General features: G+C 46.0%; 1 protein-coding gene across 2 annotated transcripts in view; it reads left to right on the forward strand.

Annotated features, from left to right (window-relative positions):
- RAD50 (RAD50 double strand break repair protein) overlaps positions 1 to 25259 on the forward strand; it is a 214321-nt gene that overhangs the window by 21716 nt on the left and 167346 nt on the right. The window lies entirely within an intron of this gene.

The following is a 25259-nucleotide window of genomic DNA, read 5'->3' on the forward strand; positions in this document are numbered from 1 at the left end:
ATCTCTCTCCACTCCATGCCTACAATCCCCACCCCACAAACTTTCACACCCTTGCAGAAATCTTAAACATCTTGACCTACATTCATTCTCTGAATCCCTCCTCCCTCTCACAGACATAAGTTCCATACACAATGCGGATGACGCTGCTGCTCTATATAACACCACAATAGCTGTAGCTTTGGAATCTGCTGCCCCACTTACACATACCAAAGCTCGCAAAATCAACAGACAGCCCTGGCACACCAGCCTGACCAAAGAACTGAGGCGAGCTTCCAGGGCTGCTGAGCGCAGATGGAAAAGATCCCACTCCAACGAGGACTTCATCGCATTCAAACAGTCCCTCACTACTTTCAAGACCACACTCGCCACAGATAAACAAACCTACTTCTCCTCTCTCATATCCTCTTTGTCTCACAACCCTAAACAGTTATTCAACACCTTCAATTCTCTCCTCCGTCCCCCAGCACCTCCTCCCTCCCCACTTATCTCCGCTAAAGACTTTGCCTCATTTTTCAAGCAGAAGATTGTTCGCATTAGAGACAGTTTTGGTCAACAACCTCCAGAGCCCTTCCTCGCGACTTCCAAGCCCTCCACCTCCAAAACCAACACAGAAGATCGACTCTCCACTCTACTCTCAAGATCGCATCTCACCACCTGTGCACTTGACCCGATCCCATCCCACTTCATCCCAAACCTCACCGTCTTCATCCCAACCCTAACCCATCTCTTCAACCTATCACTAACAACTGGTGTTTTCACCTCAAGCTTTAAACATGCCTCCATCACACCTATCCTCAAAAAGCTCTCTCTTGACCCATCCTCTGTATCTAGCTATCGCCCTATATCACTTCTCCCTTATGCCTCCAAACTACTAGAACAACACGTTTACCTTGAACTGTCCTCCCATCTCTCTTCTTGCTCCCTCTTTGAACACTTACAATCTGGCTTCCGGTCACACCATTCCACTGAAACTGCCCTAACTAAGGTCACCAATGACCTCTTAACCGCCAAGAGCAAGCGACACTACTCTGTCCTCCTCCTCCTCGACCTGTCGGCTGCCTTTGACACAGTGGACCATTCCCTATTATTACAGACCCTCTCATCCCTTGGCATCACAGTCTTGGCCCTATCCTGGATCTCATCATACCTAACAGACCGGACATTCAGCGTCTCCCACTCACACACCACCTCCTCACCTCGCCCCCTATCTGTCGGAGTCCCACAAGGTTCAGTCCTAGGGCCCCTGCTCTTCTCCATTTACACCTTTGGCCTGGGACAGCTCATAGAATCTCATGGCTTTCAGTATCACCTCTATGCTGATGACACACAGATCTACATCTCTGGACCTGATATCACCACCCTACTAACGAGAATCCCTCAGTGTCTGTCCGCTATTTCATCCTTCTCTGCTAGATTTCTGAAACTTAGCATGGACAAAACAGAATTCATCATCTTTCCCCCAACGAACCTATCCATTACAGTAAATGGCTGCCCACTCTCCACAGTCCCACAAGCTCGCTGCCTCGGGGTAATCCTTGACGCTGATCTCTCCCTCAAACCACATATCCAAGCCCTTTCCACTTCCTGCCGACTTCAACTCAAAAATATTTCACGAATCCGTTCATTCCTCAACCAAGAATCTACAAAAACCCTAGTCCATGGCCTCATCATCTCTCGCCTTGACTACTGCAACCTCCTGCTCTGTGGCCTCCCCTCTAACACTCTTGCACCCCTCCAATCTATTCTAAACTCTGCTGCCCGACTAATCCACCTGTCCCCCCGCTATTCCCCGGCCTCTCCCCTCTGTCAATCCCTTCACTGGCTCCCCATTGCCCAGAGACTCCACTACAAAACCCTAACCATGACGTACAAAGCCCTCCACAACCTGTCTCCTCCATACATCTGTGACCTTGTCTCCCGGTACTCACCTACACGCAACCTCCGATCCTCACAAGATCTCCTTCTCTACTCCCCTCTTATCTCCTCTTCCCACAATCGTATACAAGATTGTCTCGCATATCACCCCTACTCTGGAACCCTCTACCACAACACATCAGACTCTCGCCTACCATCGAAACCTTCAAAAAGAACCTGAAGACCCACCTCTTCCGACAAGCCTACAACCTGCAGTAACCACCAATCGACCAAACCGCTGCATGACCAGCTCTATCCTCACCTACTGTATTCTCACCCATCCCTTGTAGATTGTGAGCCTTCGCGGGCAGGGTCCTCACTCCTCCTGTACCAGTTATGACTTGTATTGTTTAAGGTTATTGTACTTGTTTTTATTATGTATACCCCTCCTCACATGTAAAGCGCCATGGAATGAATGGCGATATATGTTATGACCTGGTGGTCAGGACAATAATGGACCTGGTGGTTAAGAGCACACGGAATGACCTGATAGTTACTGATAATAAGGACGAGCTCTGGGATGTGGGAACTCTGCTGACCGCAATCCCTAAACCTATCAAACACACTAGAAATAGCCGTGGATTGCGCCTAACGCTCGGCACAGCCTAAGAAACTAGCTAGCCCTGAAGATAGAAAAATAAAGCCTACCTTGCCTCAGAGAAATTCCCCAAAGGAAAAGGCAGCCCGCCACATATAATGACTGTGAGTAAAGATGAAAATACAAACACAGAGATGAAATAGATTTAGCAAAGTGAGGCCCGACTTACTGAACAGACTGAGGATAGGAAAGGTTACTTTGCGGTCAGCACAAAAACCTACAAAAAGACCACGCAGAGGGCGCAAAAAGACCCTCCGCACCGACTCACGGTGCGGAGGCGCTCCCTCTGCGTCCCAGAGCTTCCAGCAAGCAAGACAACAAATTAAATAGTAAGCTGGACAGAAAAATAGCAAACCAAAGAAATACAAGCTGGAACTTAGCTTCTGATGGGAAGACAGGTGACAAGAACGATCCAGGAGTGAACTAGACCAATACTGGAACATTGACAGGTGGCATGGAGCAAAGTACCATTCATGACCACAGGAGGGAGCCCGACAACCGAATTCACAACAGTACCCCCCCTTGAGGAGGAGTCACCGAACCCTCACCAGAGCCCCCAGGCCGACCAGGATGAGCCAAATGAAAGGCACGAACCAGATCGGCAGCATGAACATCAGAGGCAAAAACCCAGGAATTATCTTCCTGACCATAACCCTTCCACTTGACCAGGTACTGGAGTTTCCGTCTCGAAACACGAGAATCCAAAATCTTCTCCACCACATACTCCAACTCCCCCTCAACTAACACCGGGGCGGGAGGATCAACGGATGGAACCACAGGCACCACGTATCTCCGCAATAACGACCTATGGAACACATTATGGATGGCAAAAGAAGCAGGAAGGGCCAAACGAAATGACACAGGATTGATAACCTCAGAAATCTTATACGGACCAATGAAACGAGGCTTAAACTTAGGAGAGGAAACCTTCATAGGAACATAACGAGACGACAACCAAACCAAATCCCCAACACGAAGTCGGGGACCCACACAGCGCCGGCGGTTAGCGAAACGTTGAGCCTTCTCCTGGGACAATGTCAAATTGTCCACCACATGAGTCCAAATCTGCTGCAACCTATCCACCACAGTATCTACACCAGGACAGTCTGAAGACTCAACCTGCCCTGAAGAGAAACGAGGATGGAAACCAGAATTGCAGAAAAACGACGAAACCAAAGTAGCCGAGCTGGCCCGATTATTAAGGGCGAACTCAGCCAACGGCAAAAAGGACACCCAATCATCCTGATCAGCAGAAACAAAGCATCTCAGATATGTTTCCAAAGTTTGATTAGTTCGTTCGGTTTGGCCATTTGTCTGAGGATGGAAAGCCGAGGAAAAAGACAAATCAATGCATCCTAGCCCATCCTAGCACAAAAGGATCGCCAAAACCTTGAAACAAATTGGGAACCTCTGTCAGAAACAATGTTCTCCGGGATTAGACAAAGGTACCAAATGGACCATCTTAGAAAAGCGATCACAAACCACCCAAATGACCGACATCTTTTGAGAGACGGGGAGATCCGAAATAAAATCCATAGAAATATGCGTCCAGGGCCTCTTCGGGACTGGCAAGGGCAAAAGCAACCCACTGGCACGAGAACAGCAGGGCTTAGCCCGAGCACAAGTCCCACAGGACTGCACAAAAGAACGCACATCCCGCGACAAAGACGGCCACCAGAAGGATCTAGCCACCAAATCTCTGGCACCAAAGATTTCAGGATGCCCAGCCAACACTGAACAATGAATCTCAGAGATAACTCTACTAGTCCATCTATCAGGGACAAACAGTTTTTCCGCTGGGCAACGGTCAGGTCTATCAGCCTGAAATTTTTGCAGCACCCGCCGCAAATCAGGGGAGATGGCAGACAAAATTACCCCCTCTTTGAGAATACCCGCCGGCTCAGGAACACCCGGAGAGTCAGGCACAAAACTCCTTGACAACCGAATTCACAACAGCTATAACAATAAATAATAATAATAATAACCACGTAGCATACAACACAGGCACGTAGTATATAAAAGCCCACGTAGTATATAGTACAGCAACGTAGTATATTGCACATCCACGTAGTTTATAGCACAGCCCACGTATATAGCACAGCCCACGTAGTGTATAACAGCCACGTATTATATAACACAGCCCACGCAGTGTATAGCACAGCCCACGTAGTATATAGCACAGCCCACGTAGTATATAGCACAGCCCACGCATTATATAGCACAGCCATGTAGTATATAGCACAGCCCACGTAGTATATAGCACAGGCCAGGTAGTATATAGCACAGCCCACGTAGTATATAGCACAGCCCACACAGTATATAACAGCCCATGTAGTATATAGCACAGCCACCTAGTATATAGCACAGCCCACGCAGTATATAACGCATCCCACGCAGTATATAACGCAGCCCACGTAGTATATAACACAGCCCACGTAGTATATAACACAGCCACGAAGTATATTGCCCAGCCACGTAATATATTGCACAGCCACGTAGAATATAGCACAGCCCACGTAGTATATAGCACAGAGACATAATATAAAACACAGCCCACGCAGTATATAACACAGCCCATGCCGTATATAACACAGCCCACCTAGTATCTAACACAGCCCACGTAGTATATAGCAATGTGGGCACCATATCCCTGTTAAAAAAAAAAATAATTAAAATAAAAAAAAAGTTATATACTCACCTTCCGGCGGCCCCCGGATCCAAGCCAGGCGTTTAGCGTTGCTCCTCGCGATGCTCCGGTCCCAAGAATGCATTGCGGTCTCGCGAGATGATGACGTAGCGGTCTCGCGAAACCGCTACATCATCATCTCGTGAGACTGCAATGTATTCTTTGGACCGGAGCGTCGCGAGGCACGGGAAAGGCGCCAGAAGGTGAGAATATAATGATTTTTTATTATTTTTAACAGATCTTTTTACTATTGATGCTGCATAGGCAGCATCAATAGTAAAAAGTTGGTCACACAGGGTTAAAAGCAGCGTTAACGGACTGCGTTACACCTCGTTATGCCGCGGTGTAACGCAGCCATTAACCCTGTGGGCGCTGACTGGAGGGGGCAGTGACGGAGAGTAGGAAGGTGCGAATTCGCGGCTGGACTCTGCCCATCGCTGACCAATTAGCGACGCGCGATTTCCGTGACAGACAAACACACGGAAGTGACCCTTAGACGATTTTATAGATAGATAGATATATTTTTTTCTTTATTCTGTATATCATTTTCATATTTTCCTCTGTAATTGGAAGCAAAAGGAGATACTATTAATATCACACAGTTAGGGTAAGTTCACACAGGACGTTTTTGCTGCTTTTTTTTCTGCAACAAAACCTGATCTTGTTGGCAGGAAAGAAGCTGCGTCAAAAACGCAGTTTAGGTGTGTTTTTGATGCGTTTTTTGTTGCGTTTTTTTTTTCTCCATTCTAATGTCCTTGAATTTTCAGCAGCAAAAACGCAGCAAATAATGATACTTGCTTGTGATTATGATGCAATATGGTGGCATGGAGTGATCTTTAGCCACGCAACCTTAGTGGTGGGCAGATTTATGTGTGGCTCCAGCGTAATCCTCTCCTTACATGGGAGGTAAGCAGTGGGCACGATCTTGTGTGGCTCCAGTGTAATCCTTTGCTTACATGGGAGGTAAGCAGTGGGCACCACCGTGTGTGACCCCAGCACAATCCTCTCTTTACATGGGAGGTAAGCAGTGGGCACGATCTTGTGTCGCTCCAGTGTAATCCTTTGCTTACATGGAAGGTAAGCAGTGGGCAGATCTATGTGTGGCCCCAGCGTAATCCTCTCGTTACATGGGAGGTAAGCAGTGGACACCACCATGTGTGACCCCAGCACAATCCTCTCCTTACATGGGAGGTAACCAGTGGGCACCACCGTGTGTGACCCCAGCATAATCCTCTCCTTACATGGGAGGTAAGCAGTGGGCACAGTCGTGTGTGGCCCCATCGTAATTCCCTCCTTACATGGGAGGTAAGCAGTGGGCACAATTGTGTGTGGCCCCAGCATAATCATCTCCTTACATGGGAGGTAAGCAGTCGGCACAGTCGTGTGTGGCCCCATCGTAATCCCCTCCTTACATGGGAGGTAAGCAGTCGGCACAGTCATGTGTGGCCCCATCGTAATCCCCTCCTTACATGGGAGGTTAGCAGTGGGCACAATCGTGTGTGACCTCAGCATAATCCCTCCCTTATATATGGGAGGTAAGCAGGTGACAGGTTATGTTTAGGAGATGTTTTTCTAATTAATGCTCCCCTTGTTCATTCCCTTTGAGTCTACACTTTTATTTAAGGGGCTCCTGACATTTCATTCTTGTATTCTATTGGAGGTGGGTATTGGGGGTATTCTCTGACTTGTACCTCCTATACAAGCCGCACAGCTGTACCACTATATCAGTGGTACAATGCCATATGTTGGCCATTGTCTTTCTGTATCGGAAACTTAGGAGATTCATTCCTGTCAGCAACTAAAAAGCTATCCTAACCCTTCTAGCTTAAAGGGAACCTGTCACTCCCAAAATCGAAGGTGAGCTACGGTAAGCCAACCAGCAACCAGCATCAGGGGCTTATCTTCAGCATTCTGTAATGCTGTAGATAAGCCCCCGATGTATCCTGAAAGATGAGAAAAAGAGGTTAGATTATACTCACCCAGGGGCGGTCCCGGTACGATGGGCGTCGCGGTCCGGGGCCTCCCATCTTCTTTCGATGACATCCTCTTCTTGTCTTCATGCTGTGGCTCCGGTGTAGGCATACTTTGTCTGCTCTGTTGAGGGCAGAGCAAACTACTGCAGTGCGCAGGTGCTGGGAAAGGTCAGAGAGACCCTGCGCACTGTAGTACTTTGCTCTGCTCTCAACAGGGCAGACAAAGTACGCCTGCGCCGGAGCAGCAGCGTGAAGACAAGAAGAGGACGTCATTGTAAGAAGATGGGAGGCCCCGGACCAGACCGCAATGCCTATCGGATTGGACCGCCCGCCCAGGTGAGTATAATCTAACCTCTTTCTAATCTTTCAAGATACATTGGGGGTTTATCTACAGCATTACAGAATGCTGTAGATAAGCCCCTGATGCTGGTGGGCTTAGCTCACCTTTGATTTTGGGGGTGACAGGTTCCCTTTTAAGTCATGAAAAAGGTCCAGTGCACCCAACTAAGGCTGGAGTCACACTAGTGTATAAAAAATTGCTTGATTGTTGATCCAGAAAAGTAGGACAAGTGTCATGAGAGCACAATATGATTTTTTCTATTCGCCACGACAGCACCCACTAGAGAGAGGGGATCCGCCCCTAGGAACAGGAAACCTACAGAGAGATAAAAGGGGCGGCCCCCCCTCGCTCCTCAGTTGGTTTCCTGTTCCTAGAAGGGAACCCACAGAGAAGAACTCTATGGCTAAGAAGAGGAAGACCTGCCTGGGCTACCGCCTGTATCGACTCTGCTGAGCGACAGGGGTCCCAGAGCAGGTAGACAGTGTCGGGGGAATGTTCCTGCGGGCTCCCCCCTCATCTGGTGCGGCTGACAGGGAAGCCTGAAGGTACCAACGGTCTCCCTGCTGGGACACCGTTGGGTAAGTGCTAATGAAAGGCACGGCGCAGTGTGGATACCTGTGGTAATGCCCTCCTGAGTGGAGCTGAGCAGCGGTGTGGTATCCCTGGGCGGAATCTTCCCTCCGTTCCCTCCAGAGGTAAGAGGCGACATGGTGGGAAGCAGCGCTGAGAGCGCTTCCGGTTTGCAGAGACGCGGGCGCATGCGCAGTAGCGTCGGCGTCCCATGGAAGGAAGCTTGAACTTCCGGGGTCGCGGTGTCAGAGTACCATTTCCGGGGGAACCGCCATATTGGATTCCCCCATGCGATCCCAGCGTCTGGATGCCGGACTTGTGAGTAAAAAAAAAAAAAAAAAAAAAAACAGGATGGGGATGTATGCAGGAGTGGCTACACTATAAAAGTCAGGATGAGAAGTGCAGTCAGTGTGCATTATGTCATCCCAAGAGGAGGTCCGTGTGCACTCCATGGAAGAGCCACTAGTACCTAGTAGCGAAACCAGGAAAAACAGCAGTGGACACTTTAAGTTAAGTGACTCCACTGATAAATCGGGAAGAAAATCATCCCGTTCCACATCCCAAACTAAGACAACCCCGCAGCCGGTAAAATTAATACGCTGGGTGAGTGTACGCATACTTCACTGAAGTATATATTGATTCCTTTGCTTGTATTATTTTAGGCAAAAAGGACGGGAAAGAGTAAGCACAAACAATGTGCTATATGTACCGAACCCCTGCCTGACTCCTATACTAAGAGTCTATGTCAGGCATGTATAGATAACACCTTACGGCAGGAGGAATCGGAGAAAATGAACGAGATACGGCTCATAATTAGGGAAGAACTTCAGTCGTTAGGAGGCGGTTCTTCCTCGATTAATACCGAGAAAAAGAAAAGAAGAGTATCCTCACCTAGAGCCGACACGTCAGCAGAGAGTGGGGAGGTCGACTCTGAGGTCTCTCAACTGTCTGATTCTTCAGGGGAAGAAGACTTTGTTTGCTTTCCAACTGAAGGCATAAACAACTTGGTTAAATCGGTGAGAAATACGATGGGGGTATCGGAGTCAAAAGAACCCCAAACACCACAGGAAATCATGTTTGCTGGTCTTTCCCAACGGAAAGGCCACGTGTTTCCAATAAACCAGGCCATAAAGGACCTCGTTAAGAAGGAATGGGGTAAAGGTCAAAAAGGTTTTGTACCAATACCCTGTAAAAGGCGCTACCCATTTGATGACGAAGATTTAAGTACATGGACCAAAATACCAAAGGTCGATGCTGCAGTTGCATCTACATCTCGCCGGTTCTCCTTGCCCGTGGAAGATGCAGGTTCCTTAACAGATCCCATGGACCGAAAATCAGATGCGCTCCTTAAAAAATCGTGGGAGGCCTGTGTCACGGCATTCAAACCGGCAATTGCAGCCACATGTACTGGCAGATCAATGTTAGTCTGGCTGGATCAGCTGGAGCAAAATATTAAAAATGGTGTATCCAGGGAGAAGTTACGAGCGTCTATCCCTTTGATCAAGGGTGCGGCTGCCTTTATATCGGATACCTCTATTGACTCCCTACGTCTGGCGGCCAGAACAGCTAATATCTCCAACACGGCTAGGCGGGCTTTATGGCTAAAAAACTGGAAAGGAGATGCCCAATCTAGATCAAAATTATGTGCCATACCCTGTCAGGGTGAGTACCTGTTTGGAACAGTCCTTGACGATATACTCAAGAAGGCAGGTGAAAGGAAAAAAGGATTCCCTAATCCCTTTGTTCCATCTTACAGAAGGGCCTTCAGGAAGCCACCATTCGGAAAGAAGGGAGGCTTCAGAGACAGATGGAACAATAAGGATTTTAAACAAAAAGGAAACCTGTTTAATAAACGTCCATTCAAGCCAGCCGACAAATTCCAGTAATTATATTCCTCCAGTGGGTGGAAGATTAAAACAGTTTAGGCAACAATGGGAAGAGATAACAATAAATACTTGGGCCATTAAATTAATATCTTCAGGCCTCACATTAGACTTTATTAGAACTCCACCGGACTCCTTCCTCCTTACCACCTTAAGATCCAGGCCTCAGCAAGAGGCACTTGAAACAGAGGTTAAAACCCTCCTACGCAAACAAGTCCTAGTGGAAGTCCCATCTTCCCAGAGGGGGAGGGGATTTTATTCTCCCTTGTTTCTGATTAATAAGCCGGATGGCTCTTTCAGAACCATAATTAATTTAAGAAAGCTGAACTCCTTTATAAGGCCTAAAACATTCAAAATGGAATCCATTCGTTCAGCCATAAAGAATTTATTTCCAAACTGTTACATGGTAGTATTGGATCTTAAGGATGCTTACTATCATATTCCTATACATCATTTATTCCAGCAGTTCCTTCGGGTAGCAGTCTGTATAGAGGGACAAATTCGTCATCTACAATATAAGGCGATGCCCTTCGGATTATCCATGGCCCCAAGGGTTTTCACAAAATTGCTATTGGAAGTTATGTCTTTCCTAAGAGTAAAAGATACTTTAGTCATTCCATATCTAGATGACCTATTGATTGTGGGTAAAGACCCCCTACAGTGTGAGCAGAGGTTACGGGAAGTAGTGGTTTCCTTACAATCCCTGGGGTGGCTGGTTAATTGGGAAAAATCTAGACTTCAGCCGGTTAAGTGTCAGAAATTCCTAGGGCTCCTTCTAGATTCAGCTGACCAGATTTGTAAGCTGCCTGAGGATAAGAAAATCTCCATAGTTGATAAGGTATCTTTAGCAATAGAAAATCGTAGTATGTCACTCAGACAGAGCATGTCATTACTAGGTTCTCTGACATCGTGTATCCCTGCGGTCCAGTGGGCACAGGCTCATACTAGGCCTCTACAAAAATTTATATTAGAGGAGGACATTAAGAATAGAGGCTGTCTGGATAGAACAGTTTATCTAACAACGGAAGTATTACACTCCCTTAGGTGGTGGTTAAATCAGAAAAACCTTTCAAAAGGGGTTCTCTGGATAATTTCCCCCTCTAGTATAGTGACCACAGATGCTGGTCCTAAAGGCTGGGGGGCACATTTTAAGGATCAGTGGGTTCAGGATCTTTGGTCTAGTTCGGAACTAGATAGTTCTTCAAATGTCAAAGAGTTGAGGGCAATATATTATTCCCTACTTCACTTTCTTCCTCAGCTCAGCGGCTCTCACACAAGAGTGTTCTCCGACAACACCACGGCAGTAGCTTACTTAAACCATCAAGGAGGTACGCGGTCGGACAGACTCAGGCAGCTGGCATCAGACATCATGGAATTAGCCGAAGGTCATCTGCTATCACTATCAGCAGTTCACATCAGGGGCACAGACAACTTTCGTGCCGATTTTCTGAGCCGTCACACCCTTCATCAAGGGGAATGGATGCTAAACAGAAAAATTTTCAAAATGATAACAGCGCAATGGGGTATTCCTCAAATAGACTTGTTTGCCACAAGAGCCAACCGACAGGTCAGGATGTTTGCCTCTCTAAACAGAGAGGACAAGCCGGACATACTCGATGCCCTCCAAGTGCCCTGGACTTTCGACCTGGCATATGCTTTTCCTCCATTGAATCTACTACCTTTGGTAATAAGAAAAATAAGAGAAGAAGGAGCAAGAATTCTATTAATAGCCCCATTCTGGCCCAAAAGGCCATGGTTCTCATGGCTGAGGGCGATGTCAGTGTCGGACCCGTGGATTCTGCCTCAATCCAAGGACCTGCTCTCTCAGGGTCCGTTCCTTCATCCTCAGGCAAAGGGCATGAATTTAACTGCATGGAGTTTGAAAGGCAGTTACTAAATCTCAGGGGGTTTTCTAGTGGGTTAATAGATACTCTGATGAAAAGTAGAAAACCCTCAACTACCAGGATTTATGTCAGAATTTGGAGGAAATTCCTTCAATTCCATACTACACAACTTTCCGCTGATATTCCTATATTTCCAATATTGGAATTTCTACAAAAAGGTCTGGAATTAGGACTCTCTGTAAGCACTCTGAAAGTGCAGGTGTCAGCCTTAGGAGCTCTTTTTAATTTTGATGTAGCAGGTAATAAATGGATATCTCGGTTTATATCTGCCTGTGAGAGATCGAGACCAATTAGCATACCTCGGGTCCCTCAGTGGGATCTATCAATAGTCCTAAATGCATTGACTCAATCACCTTTTGAGCCTCTCCATGCAGCCTCACTAAAAAATATTTCTTTAAAAACGGTATTATTAGTGGCATTAGTTTCTGCCAGAAGAGTAAGTGATCTTCATGCTTTATCTATAGATCCTCCCTTTTTTGTGGTAACATCAGATAGGATACTTTTAAAAACAGATCCTTGTTATCTCCCTAAGGTGGCTTCTACCTTTCATAGATCCCAGGAGATCCAGTTACCTACCTTTTATGAGAACCACTCAACTCCAGAAGAAGAAAGACTTCACACCCTAGACGTAAAAAGGACTGTCTTAGCCTATTTAGAGAGAACTAGGGACTGGAGGAAGAGTAGGGCTCTCTTTGTGTCTTTTCAGGGTAAAACCAAGGGTGCCGGAGTCACAAAAAACACATTATCTCGCTGGATCAGAGAGGCAATAATCTTGGCGTATAAGGCTGGAGGGAAAGATCCTCCAATACATGTGGGAGCACACTCTACAAGAGCCTTGTCGACTTCCTGGGCAGAAAGGGCGAATGTGCCAATAGACCTTATATGTAAGGCTGCAACTTGGTCTTCACCGAATACCTTCTATAAGCATTATAGATTAGATCTATCCTCTACTTCTGATCTCACCTTTGGTGTATCGGTCCTTGACTCAGTAAACCCACCCAGTCTATAGTCTCTGCAATTCTCTCTAGTGGGTGCTGTCGTGGCGAATAGAAAATACCGGATTACGTACCGGTAATGCTCTTTTATAGAGCCCACGACAGCACCCGTTCACATCCCTCCCTTTTCTGTATATAGTTGCACATGGTGCTTGTTTGGTGAGGTGTAAATATTAGAAAATATAGTATGAGGTTGTAAATATGTATATATATGGATATACCCGAACCTGTTAACTAAAACCTGGCGGCGGTTCCTCCTATTCTCTGTAAAACAACTGAGGAGCGAGGGGGGCCGCCCCTTTTATCTCTCTGTAGGTTTCCTGTTCCTAGGGGCGGATCCCCTCTCTCTAGTGGGTGCTGTCGTGGGCTCTATAAAAGAGCATTACCGGTACGTAATCCGGTATTTCTCAACCAGCATCTATATGCAATACGTATGCAAAGCTTTTTTAACGTCCTCTTTTACATAATGTAATTCTCATTGTAATTTAAAGCTATTTTTCAAACTAATAAAGCAAAACAGAGAGAATATATACGGTAGATATCCTGTTGACACACCGTAATTTCACAAGTCTCCTAGAATACACTTTAACCTTTTAGTGCCTTTCATGTGGCACTAAAGGGTATTCAGCCTTATTAAACCTATTAAATAAATAATTTAAAAAAAAAATGACGTGGGATCTCCCCAAAGATCCAAAGTAGTCCTGGAAATCCTAAATAGTCCAGAAATAGGAACCTGAAAGACCTAAAAAGAGAGAATTACGGTAAATAAATAAAGACAAGAAACACTCCCTCATTCACCAACTTATTAATAAAAAAATAAATAAAAAATATCCATCAATATCCCATGACGGTCAGTGATCCTGTGCAGCAACCTATGGAGCGTTTTTCTGAGAAAAACCCTTTATGGGTCACTCTCTGTCATGTCTGACATGCACCGCGGGAGCTGCGTTCTCGCAAACCGCCATATATATAAATGGAGTTGACTAGCGGTGGATGCCGTGTCCCTGCCAGACACGGCGGCACACTGTCCCTCCTGGGCCTCCAATATTTACTGGTCACACCGGTTTCGACATTACTCCTTCGTACAGATACTACTGCTTATGTGCCGATGCTATATAACCGCGTTCACCTACGCTTTCATCTTCCTCTGAATTAATTGTTACTAAAGAAGGCCGTTCACTGTGGCCGAAACGTTTATTTGATGACTACATTAAATCACAAAAAACTCTGCATAAGTTGAGTGCCTAAGTCTATTTTCTTCTATATGTATGGTGTGGGACCCTACTTAGGCACCACGTCTGGTAGTGCATACGGTGTTTTTCTATATATAAAAATGGCGTCATGATCGCCCGGGCTGATTCTGAGCGCTGCCGCAATCAAATGCGGGTGTCGGCTCTATATGAGAGCTGACACCTTGCAGCAACGTCCACCATTGGTGCTAGCACAGATTGCGGCCATTTAGCCCCTATGCTGCTCTTGTCAATAGTGACAGCGACATAGTGGGGCATCGCAGAGGGAGGGAGCTCCCTCTGTGCTCCCATCGGCACAGTGCGATTCAATCGTGTTATGCCGATGGTCTCCATGGTAACACTGGTTCGAAAGATGGCCGAAGGGTCACCCAGGGATCGTGGCCTGTCAGCTCATGCTCAGCGCCTGTGCTGACACACCTGCCTAAATGTCAGATGCTGATTTAATGCTCTGCAATGCAGAAGCATTGCAGAGTATTAGATCAACGATCTGTCGGTGTGAAGTTGATGTCCCATCCTGGGATAATGTAAAAAAGTTAATAAAAATTTTAAAAATGTTTTAAAAACTCACAAAATAAAGAACACAAAAAGAATAAATATTAACCCCTTCCCGACCTTTGACGCCACGTAGGCGTCATGAAAGTCGGTGCCATTCCGACCCATGACGCCTATGCGGCGTCATGGAAAGATCGCGTCCCTGCAGATCGGGTGAAAGGGTTAACTCCCATTTCACCCGATCTGCAGGGACAGGGGGAGTGGTAGTTTAGCCCAGGGGGGGTGGCTTCACCCCCTCGTGGCTACGATCGCTCTGATTGGCTGTTGAAAGTGAAACTGCCAATCAGAGCGATTTGTAATATTTCACCCATTATAACGGGTGAAATATTACAATCCAGCCATGGCCGATGCTGAAATATCATCGGCCATGGCTGGAAATACTAGTGTGCCCCCACCCCACCCCTCCGATCGCCCCCCCACCCCCCCGATCTGGCCGGTACACTGCTCCGGCTCCCCTCCGTCCAGTGCTCCGCTCCCCCCGTGCTCGTGTCCGCTCCCCCCGTGCTCCAATCACCCCCCCGTGCTCCAATCACCCCCCCTGCACTCCGATCCACCCCCCCCCGTGCTCCGTTCAACCCCCCCGTGCTCCATTCCAGCCCCCCGTGCTCCGTTCCACGCCCCCCGCGCTCCGTTCCACCCCTCCCGCGCTCCGATTTCCCCCCCCCCGTGCTCCGATCCCCCCCCCCGTGGTCCCCCCCCCACCCTATCATACTTACCGATCCAGCCGTGGTCCCGTCCGTCTTCTCCCGGGCGCCGCCATCTTCCAAAATGGCGGGCGCATGCGCAGTGCGCCCGCCGAATCTGCCGGCCGGCAGATTCGTTCCAAAGTGCATTTTGATCACTGAGATATAATCTATCTCAGTGATCAAAATAAAAAAAATAATAAATGACCCCCCCCCCCCCTTTGTCACCCCCATAGGGACAATAAAAAAATAAAGAATTTTTTTTTTTCCACTAATGTTAGAATAGGGTTAGGGTTAGGGGTAGGGTTAGGGTTAAGGTTAGGGCTAGGGGTAGGGTTAGGGGTAGGGGTAGGGTTAGGGCTAGGGTTAGGGCTAGGGTTAGGGTTAGGAATGTGCACACGTATTCTGGTCCTCTGCGGATTTTTCCGCTGCGGATTTGATAAATCCGCAGTGCTAAACCGCTGCGGATTTATGGCGGATTTACCGCGTTTTTTTCTGCGCATTTCACTGCGGTTTTACAATTGCGATTTTCTATTGGAGCAGTTGTAAAACCGCTGCGGAATCCGCACAAAGAAGTGACATGCTGCGGAATGTAAACCGCTGCGTTTCCGTGCAGTTTTTCCGCAGCATGTGTGCAGCGATTTTTGTTTCCCATAGGTTTACATTGAACTGTACACTCATGGGAAACTGCTGCGGATCCGCAGCGTGTGCACATACCTTTAGAATTAGGCTATGTGCACATGGTGCGGATTTGGCTGAGGATTCGTAGCAGTTTTCCATCACGTTTACAGTACCATGTAAACATATGAAAAACCAAATCCGCTGTGCCCATGGTGCGGAAAATACCGCGCGGGAACGCTGCGTTGTATTTTCCGCAGCATGTCAATTCTTTGTGCGGATTCCGCAGCGTTTTACACCTGTTCCTCAATAGGAATCCGCAGGTGAAATCCGCACAAAAAACACTGGAAATCCGCGGAAAATCCGCAGGTAAAACACAGTGCCTTTTACCCGCAGATTTTTCAAAAATGGTGCGGAAATATCTCACACGAATCCGCAACGTGGGCACATAGCCTTAGGGTTAGGGTTGGAATTAGGGTTGTGGTTAGGGTTAGGGGTGTGTTGGGGTTAGGGTTGTGGTTAGGGGTGTGTTGGGGTTAGGGTTGTGATTAGGATTATGGCTACAGTTGGGATTAGGGTTAGGGGTGTGTTGGGGTTAGTGTTGGAGTTAGAATTGAGGGGTTACCACTGTTTAGGCACATCAGGGGTCTCCAAACGCAACATGGCGCCACCATTGATTCCAGCCAATCTCGTATTCAAAAAGTCAAATGGTGCTCCCTCACTTCCGAGCCCTGACGTGTGCCCAAACAGTGGTTTACCCCCACATATGGGGTACCAGCATACTCAGGACAAACTGCGCAACAATTACTGGGGTCCAATTTCTCCTGTTACCCTTGTGAATCTAAAAAAATGCTTGCTAAAACATAATTTTTGAGGAAAGAAAAATGATTTTTTATTTTCACGGCTCTGCGTTGTAAACGTCTGTGAAGCACTTGGGGGTTCAAAGTGCTCACCACACATCTAGATAAGTTCCTTTCAGGGTCTAGTTTCCAAAATGGGGTCACTTGTGGGGGGTTTCTACTGTTTAGGCACATCAGGGGCTCTGCAAACGCAACGTGACGCCCGCAGAGCATTCCATCAAAGTCTGCATTTCAAAACGTCACTACTTCAATTCCAAGCCCCGGCATGTGCCCAAACAGTAGTTTACCCCCACATATGGGGTATCACCGTACTCAGGAGAAACTGGACAACAACTTTTGGGGTCAAATTTCTCCTGTTACCCTTGGGAAAATTAAAAAATTCTGGGCTAAATAATTATTTTTGAGGAAAGAAAACGTATTTATTATTTTCACGGCTCTGCATTATAAACTTCTATGAAGCACTTGGGGGTTCAAAGTGCTCACCACACATCTAGATAAGTTCCTTTGGGGGTCTAGTTTCCAAAATGGGGTCACTTGTGGGGGGTTTCTACTGTTAAGCCACATCAGGGGCTCTGCAAACGCAACGTGACGCCCACAGAGCATTCCATCAAAGTCTGCATTTCAAAACGTCACTACTTCACTTCCGAGCCCCGACATGTGCCCAAACAGTGATTTACCCCCACATATGGGGTATCAGCGTACTCAGGAGAAACTGGACAACAACTTTTGGGGTCAAATTTCTCCTGTTACCCTTGGGAAAATAAAAAATTGCAGGCTAAAAGATCATTTTTGAGAAAATAATTTTTTTTTTTTTTTTCATGGCTCTGCGTTATAAACTTCTGTGAAGCACTTGGGGGTTCAAAGTCCTCACCACACATCTAGATTAGTTCCTTTGGGGGTCTAGTTTCCAAAATGGTGTCATTTCTGGGGGATCTCCAATGTTTAAGCACACATGGGCTCTCCAAACGTGACATGGTGTCCGCTAATGATTGGAGCTAATTTTCCATTTAAAAAGCCAAATGGCGTGCCATCCCTTCCGAGCCCTGCCGTGCGCCCAAACAGTGGTTTACCCCCACATATGGGGTATCAGCGTACTCAGGACAAACTGGACAACAATATTTGGGGTCCAATTTCTCCCATTATCCTTGGCAAAATAGGAAATTCCAGGCTAAAAAATCATTTTTGAGGAAAGAAAAATTATTTTTTATTTTCATGGCTCTGCGTTATAAACTTCTGTGAAGCACCTGGGGGTTTAAAGTGCTCAATATGCATCTAGATAAGTTCCTTGGGGGGTCTAGTTTCCAAAATGGGGTCACTTGTGGGGGAGCTCCAATGTTTAGGCACACAGGGGGCTCTCCAAACGCGACATGGTGTCCGCTAACAATTGGAGCTAATTTTCCATTCAAAAAGTCAAATGGCGCGCCTTCCCTTCCGAGCCCTGCCGTGTGCCCAAACAGTGGTTTACCCCCACATATGAGGTATCGGCGTACTCGGGAGAAATTGCCCAACAAATTTTATGATCCATTTTATCCTACTGCCCATGTGAAAATGAAAAAATTGAGGCGAAAATAATTTTTTTGTGAAAAAAAAGTACTTTTTCATTTTTACAGATCAATTTGTGAAGCACCTGAGGGTTTAAAGTGCTCACTAGGCATCTAAATAAGTTCCTTGGGGGGTCTAGTTTCCAAAATGGGGTCACTTGTGGGGGAGCGCCAATGTTTAGGCACACAGGAGCTATCCAAACGCGACATGGTGTCCGCTAACGATGGAAATAATTTTTCATTCAAAAAGTCAAATGGCGCTCCTTCCCTTCCGAGCCTTACCATGTGCCCAAACAGTGGTTTACCCCCACATGTGAGGTATTGGTGTACTCAGGAGAAATTGCCCAACACATTTTAGGATCCATTTTATCCTGTTGCCCATGTGAAAATGAAAAAATTGAGGCTAAAAGAATTTTTTTGTGAAAAAAAAGTACTTTTTCATTTTTACGGATCAATTTGTGAAGCACCTGGGGGTTCACAGTGCTCACTATGCATCTAGATAAGTTCCTTGGGGCGTCTAGCTTCCAAAATGGGGTCACTTGTGGGGGAGCTCCAATTTTTAGGCACACGGGGGCTCTCCAAACGTGACATGGTGTCCGCTAAAGAGTGGAGCCAATTTTTGATTCAAAAAGTCAAATGGCGCTCCTTCCCTTCCAAGCCCTGCCGTGCGCCCAAACAGTGGTTTACCCCCACATATGAGGTATCAGCGTACTCAGGACAAATTGGACAACAACTTTCGTGGTTCAGTTTCTCCTTTTACCATTGGGAAAATAAAAAAATTGTTGCTAAAAGATAATTTTTGTGACTAAAAAGTTAAATGTTAATTTTTTCCTTCCATGTTGCTTCTGCTGCTGTGAAGCACCTGAAGGGTTAATAAACTTCTTGAATGTGGTTTTGAGTACCTTGAGGGGTGCAGTTTTTAGAATGGTGTCACTTTTGGGTATTTTCAGCCATATAGACCCCTCAAACTGACTTCAAATGTGAGGTGGTCCCTAAAAAAAATGGTTTTGTAAATTTCGTTGTAAAAATGACAAATCGCTGGTCAAATTTTAACCCTTATAACTTCCTAACAAAAAAAAATTTTGTTTCCAAAATTGTGCTGATGTAAAGTAAACATGTGGGAAATGTTATTTATTAACTATTTTGTGTCACATATCTCTCTGGTTTAACAGAATAAAAATTCAAAATGTGAAAATTGCGAAATTTTCAAAATTTTCGCCAAATTTCCGTGTTTATCACAAATAAATGCAGAATTTATTGACCTAAATTTACCACTAACATGAAGCCCAATATGTCACGAAAAAACAATCTCAGAACCGCTAGGATCCGTTGAAGCGTTCCTGAGTTATTACCTCATAAAGGGACACTGGTCAGAATTGCAAAAAACGGCAAGGTCTTTAAGGTCAAAATAGGCTGGGTCTTGAAGGGGTTAATCCAATAAATACATTTGTTTATACCAGAAAACCCATACTCATAGGGAAATGTGGACAGAGCACTATACACTCAGCCACAAAAAGAAATTGTTTTGTAAAACATTTCTATGGACCTGGACACTGTATGACAGACTTAAAGGGAACCTGTCACCCCCAAAAATCGATGGTGAGGTAAGCTCACCGTCATCAGTGGCTTATCTACAGCATTCTGTAATGCTGTAGATAAGCCACTGATGTTACCTGAAAGAGGAGAAAAAGACGTTAGATTATACTCACCCAGGAGCGGTCCCGCTCCGGTGGGTGTCTCAGGTCCGCTCCAGTGCCTCCCATCTTCATTCCATGACGTCCTCTTCTTGTCTTCACGCCGCAGCTCCGGCGCAGGCGTACTTTGTCTGCCCGGAGCAGCGGCAGGAAGACCAGAGGAGGACATCATGGAATGAAGATAGGATGCGCCGGAGCGGACCTGAGACGCTCATTTAACCGGACCGCAACGGGACCGCCCCTGAGTGAGTATAATCTAACCTCTTTTTCTCCTCTTTCAGGTAACATCGGGGGCTTATCTACTGCATTCCAGAATGCTGTAGATAAGCCCCTGATGACAGTGAGCTTACCTCATAATCGATTTTGGGGGTGACAGGTTCCCTTTAAAAGTCTTAATACTAAAAAGGTAATTTTAAGGATGACAAAGAAAGAAAAATTTGGGAATTTAAACTGATAAAGATGTTCAATTCTTTGACACTAGGACTCAATTTAACACCTGGATTTATGACTCGCTTCATGGATACAATTCACACCTCCACCAGAGGGACTACAGATAACTAAGCATCATATCCACTGCCTCTCTATTTGTAAGAAAATGACTACTGTATATACTCGAGTATAAGCCGACCCGAGTATAAGCCGACCCCCCTAATTTTGCCACAAAAAACTGGGAAAACTTATTGACTCGAGTATAAGCCTAGGGTGGAAAATGCAGCAGCTACCGGTAAATTTAAAAAATAAAAATAGATGCTCCATACCGTTCATTATGGCCCCATAGCTGTGTGCCATATAGTGCTCTGCACCGTTCATTATTGCCCCATAGCTGTGCCATATAGTGCTCTGCACCGTTCATTATTGCCCCATAGCTGTGCCATATAGTGCTCTGCACCGTTTATTATTGCCCCATAGCTGTGCCATATAGTGCTCTGCACCGTTCATTATTGCCCCATAGCTGTGCCATATAGTGCTCTGCACAGTTCATTATTGCCCCATAGCTGTGCCATATAGTGCTCGACACCGTTCATTATTGTCCCATAGCTGTGCCATATAGTGCTCTGCACCGTTCATTTTTGCCCCATATCTGTGCCATATAGTGCTCTGCACCGTTCATTCTTGCCCCATAGCTCTGCCATATAGTGCTCTGCACCGTTCATTATTGCCCCATAGCTGTGCCATATAGTGCTCTGCACCGTTCATTATTGCCCCATAGCTGTGCCATATAGTGCTCTGCACCGTTCATTATTGCCCCATAGCTGTGCCATATAGTGCTCTGCACTGTTCATTCTTGCCCCATAGCTGTGCCATATAGTGCTCTGCACTGTTCATTCTTGCCCCATAGCTGTGCCATATAGTGCTCTGCACCGTTCATTCTTGCCCCATATATGCTCCTTATAAAGCTGTGCACCGTTCATTCTTGCCCCATATATGCTCCTTATAAAGCTGTGCACCGTTCATTCTTGCCCCATATATGCTCCTTATAAAGCTGTGCACCGTTCATTCTTGCCCCATATATGCTCCTTATAAAGCTCTGCCATTGCTGCTGCAATAATAAAAAAAAAAAAAAGCCATACTCACCTCTCTTGATTGCAGCTCCCGGCGTCTCGTTCCGGCGTCTCGTCCCAGCGTCTCTCCGCACTGACTGTTCAGGCAGAGTGCGCCGCGCACACTATATGCGTCATTGCGCCCTCCGACCTGCACAGTCAGAGCGCAGCGGCGCCGGGAAGACGGAGCGACGCCCGGCGTGTGGAACGCGGACAGGTGAATATAAAATACTCACCTAGTCCTGGCGCTCCTGACGCTCCCCCTGCCTGTCACACTGTCTCCGGGTGCCGCAGCCTCTTCCTGTCAGCGGTCACTGGCACCGCTCAGACTCAGAGGAATGAATATGTGGCTCCACACCCTATGGGAGTGGAGTCCATATTCATTTCTCTAATGAGCGGTCCCACGTGACCGCTGAACAGGGGAAGAGCTGCGGCACCCGGAGACAGTGTGACAGGCAGGGGGAGCGCCAGGACTAGGTAAGTATGCCTCAGCGCCCTCTCCCCCTCACCCGCCGACCCTGCCGCCCACCGTGACTAGAGTATAAGCCGAGAGGGGCACATTCAGCCCAAAAATTTGGGCTGAAAATCTCGGCTTATACTCGAGTATATACGGTAATTTGATTTCCTTGGCTTATCTTTAGGTGGCATCACACCTCCCACCTCATGAACAAATGTCCTACTGTAGTATCCCTTAAAAGTTGTGCATTTTTCTTATTAATTTATTTGTAATCCTGCCTGAAGAAGGAGCTGCTGTACTCTGAAAGCTTGCAAATATATTTTCTGGTTAGCCAATAAAGGTATCACTCCGAGAATACTTTTGTCATCATTGGGTAGAAAAGTATTCACGTCGATTTTTCTGGCTAACAAGGTGCCACAATATAATTTGTTATTGTACATTGTTGTAAAAATTGAAAGCACCAAGTGGTTAAAATAAGTGAGCTGACCATGCTTTTTGCTGTTTTCTGCTCTGAAGATGCTATCTACTTTATAATAGAAGTCAATGGGAAGGCATTAGAACTGTAGAAAAAAGACCTGGACTGCACATCTAAAAATCATACATTGATCTACAGGGTGGGCCATTTATATGGATACATCTAAATAAAATGGGAATGGTTGGTGATATCAACTTCCTGTTTGTGGCACATTAGTATATGGGGGGAAACTTTTCAAGATGGGTGGTGACCATGGTGGCCATTTTGAAGTCCGCCATTTTGGATCCAACTTTATTTTTTTCAATGGGAAGAGGGGCATGTGACACATCAAACTTATTAAGAATTTCACAAGAAAAACAATGGTGTGCTTGGTTTTAACGTAACTTTATTTTTTCATGAGTTATTTACAAGTTTATGACCACTTATAAAATGTGTTCAAAATGCTGCTCATTGTGTTGGATTGTCAATGCAACCCTCTTCTCCCACTCTTGGCACACTGATAGCAACACCGCAGAAGAAATGTTAGCACAGACTTCCAGTATCCGTTGTTTCAGATGCTGCACATCTCGTATCTTCACAGCATAGACAATTGCCTTCAGATGACCCCAAAGATATAAGTCTAAGGGAGTCAGATCGGGAGACCTTGGTGGTCATTCAACTGGCCCACGAAGACAAGTCCACTTTCCAGGAAACTGTTCATGTAGGTATGCTCGGACCTAACACCCATAATGTGGTGGTACACAATCTTACTGGAAAAACTCAGGGAGCGTGCCATCTTCAGTGCATAAAGACGGAAGCCCATCATCATGTAGCAACTTCAGATATCCAGTGGCATTGAGGTTTCCATTGATGAAGAATGGCCCCACTATCTTTGTACCCCATAAACCACACCATACCATCAATTTTTGTGTTTCCTGGAAAGTGGATTGGTAGTCATGTCCTCAGATTACAACCTTTGGCCCAATTGCCAGGTGTCCTGACATAAACTAACATTGAGATATATACTATAATATATAGTATTGTATAAACCCAGGCCTATGTAATAAGGGATAAAAACCTGATTAATCCCATAGCCTGAATGTACAGCTTCACATGGATCTCTATTTAATTATTATTAGTAGTGTTGAGCGATACCGTCCGATACTTGAAAGTATCGGTATCGGATAGTATCGGCCGATACCCGAAAAATATGGGATATCGCCGATACCGATATCCGATACCAATACAAGTCAATGGGACACCAAGTATCGGAAGGTATTCTGATGGTTCCCAGGGTCTGAAGGAGAGGAAACTCTCCTTCAGGCCCTGGGATCCATATTAAGTTGTAAAATAAAGAATTAAAATAAAAAATATTGATATATTCACCTCTCCGGCGGCCCCTGGACATCACCGCGGTTAACCGGCAGGCTTCTTTGTTTAAAATGAGCGCCTTTAGGACCTGCGAATGACGTCGCGGGTTCTGATTGGTCGCGTGCCGCCCATGTGACCGCCACGCGACCAATCAGAAGCCGCGACGTCATTCGCAGGTCCTTAATTCCTAGAATTAGGAGTTTAGTGAATGAGAATGACGTCGCGGCTTCTGATTGGTCGCGGGGTGGTCACATGAGCGGCACGCGACCAATCAGAACCCGCGACGTCATTCGCAGGTCCTAAAGGCGCTCATTTTAAACAAAGAAGCCGGCCGGTTACCAGCGTGATGTCCAGGGGCCGCTGGAGAGGTGAGCATATCAATATTTTTTATTTTAATTCTTTATTTTACACATCCCTATGGACCCGATACCACAAAAGTATCGGATCTCGGTATCGGAATTCCGATACCGCAAGTATCGGCCGATACCCGATACTTGCGGTATCGGAATGCTCAACACTAATTATTAGCTAAAAAGCAACATAAGGCCTCATTCAGGAGTCTGATTTTCTCGCACGAATGCTAGCCTTTTTTCCATAAAAAAGATAGGAAAGAAAAAGTGCACTTACCCGTGTATAGTAGTCACAATTTTATTTGGACATATTACAAAAAGTGCAGGGAGGGAAGTGGAAAATCACGGACAACGGCCGTTTCGTGCCTAAGCACTTCAACGGGTCCTAACGAGTGACTACATTGTGACTTTATGAAAGCTGCACCCCTTTTCATGTCATTCAGGGTGTTTGAAAAACAGAGTCTAACAAAAACAGCAGTGCGGAGGTTCTTTTCTCTCTTTTGCATTTGAACTTAGCCTTTTTTCCACTGATAGCTCTTGTACTTGTGATAGATACTAGTGTTATTCACATGTCTGTAGCTTTTTGCGGACCAAGCGGTCTGCGTAAAATTGCTGAGACGTGTGATTTTGATCTGAGGGTTTGATGAAAATCGGCTATTCAAGTGTATGGATCTGTGGGAAAAAAATAGCAATTTGATGATATCTGGTCCTATTTTCACAGACTGTCAGACAGAAAGTGGAGTAACTTTCATTATTTACCTTATATGAGAAAAACTGATGACTCTCTGGCCATACTCGGATCTAAGTCTGAGCAAAATAATCGGTCCTTTTTATTTCTTGAGACAAGTATTCAGAAATCTTTTGACAGCATTTGGTCATACTGTTTTGTTTTTTCAAAAAACATAGTTGACCACATTTTTTTTTTTTTTTTTTGGTCCCCAAAAAACGGGGTGAAATATTGAAACGTGTCATTTCAAAACGTTTCGATGTTTCTAAAACAAATAGGTTTTCCTGTCTGTGTCATT

This window comes from Ranitomeya imitator, chromosome 4 (genome assembly GCF_032444005.1).
Source record: "Ranitomeya imitator isolate aRanImi1 chromosome 4, aRanImi1.pri, whole genome shotgun sequence".
Taxonomy (NCBI): domain Eukaryota; kingdom Metazoa; phylum Chordata; class Amphibia; order Anura; family Dendrobatidae; genus Ranitomeya; species Ranitomeya imitator.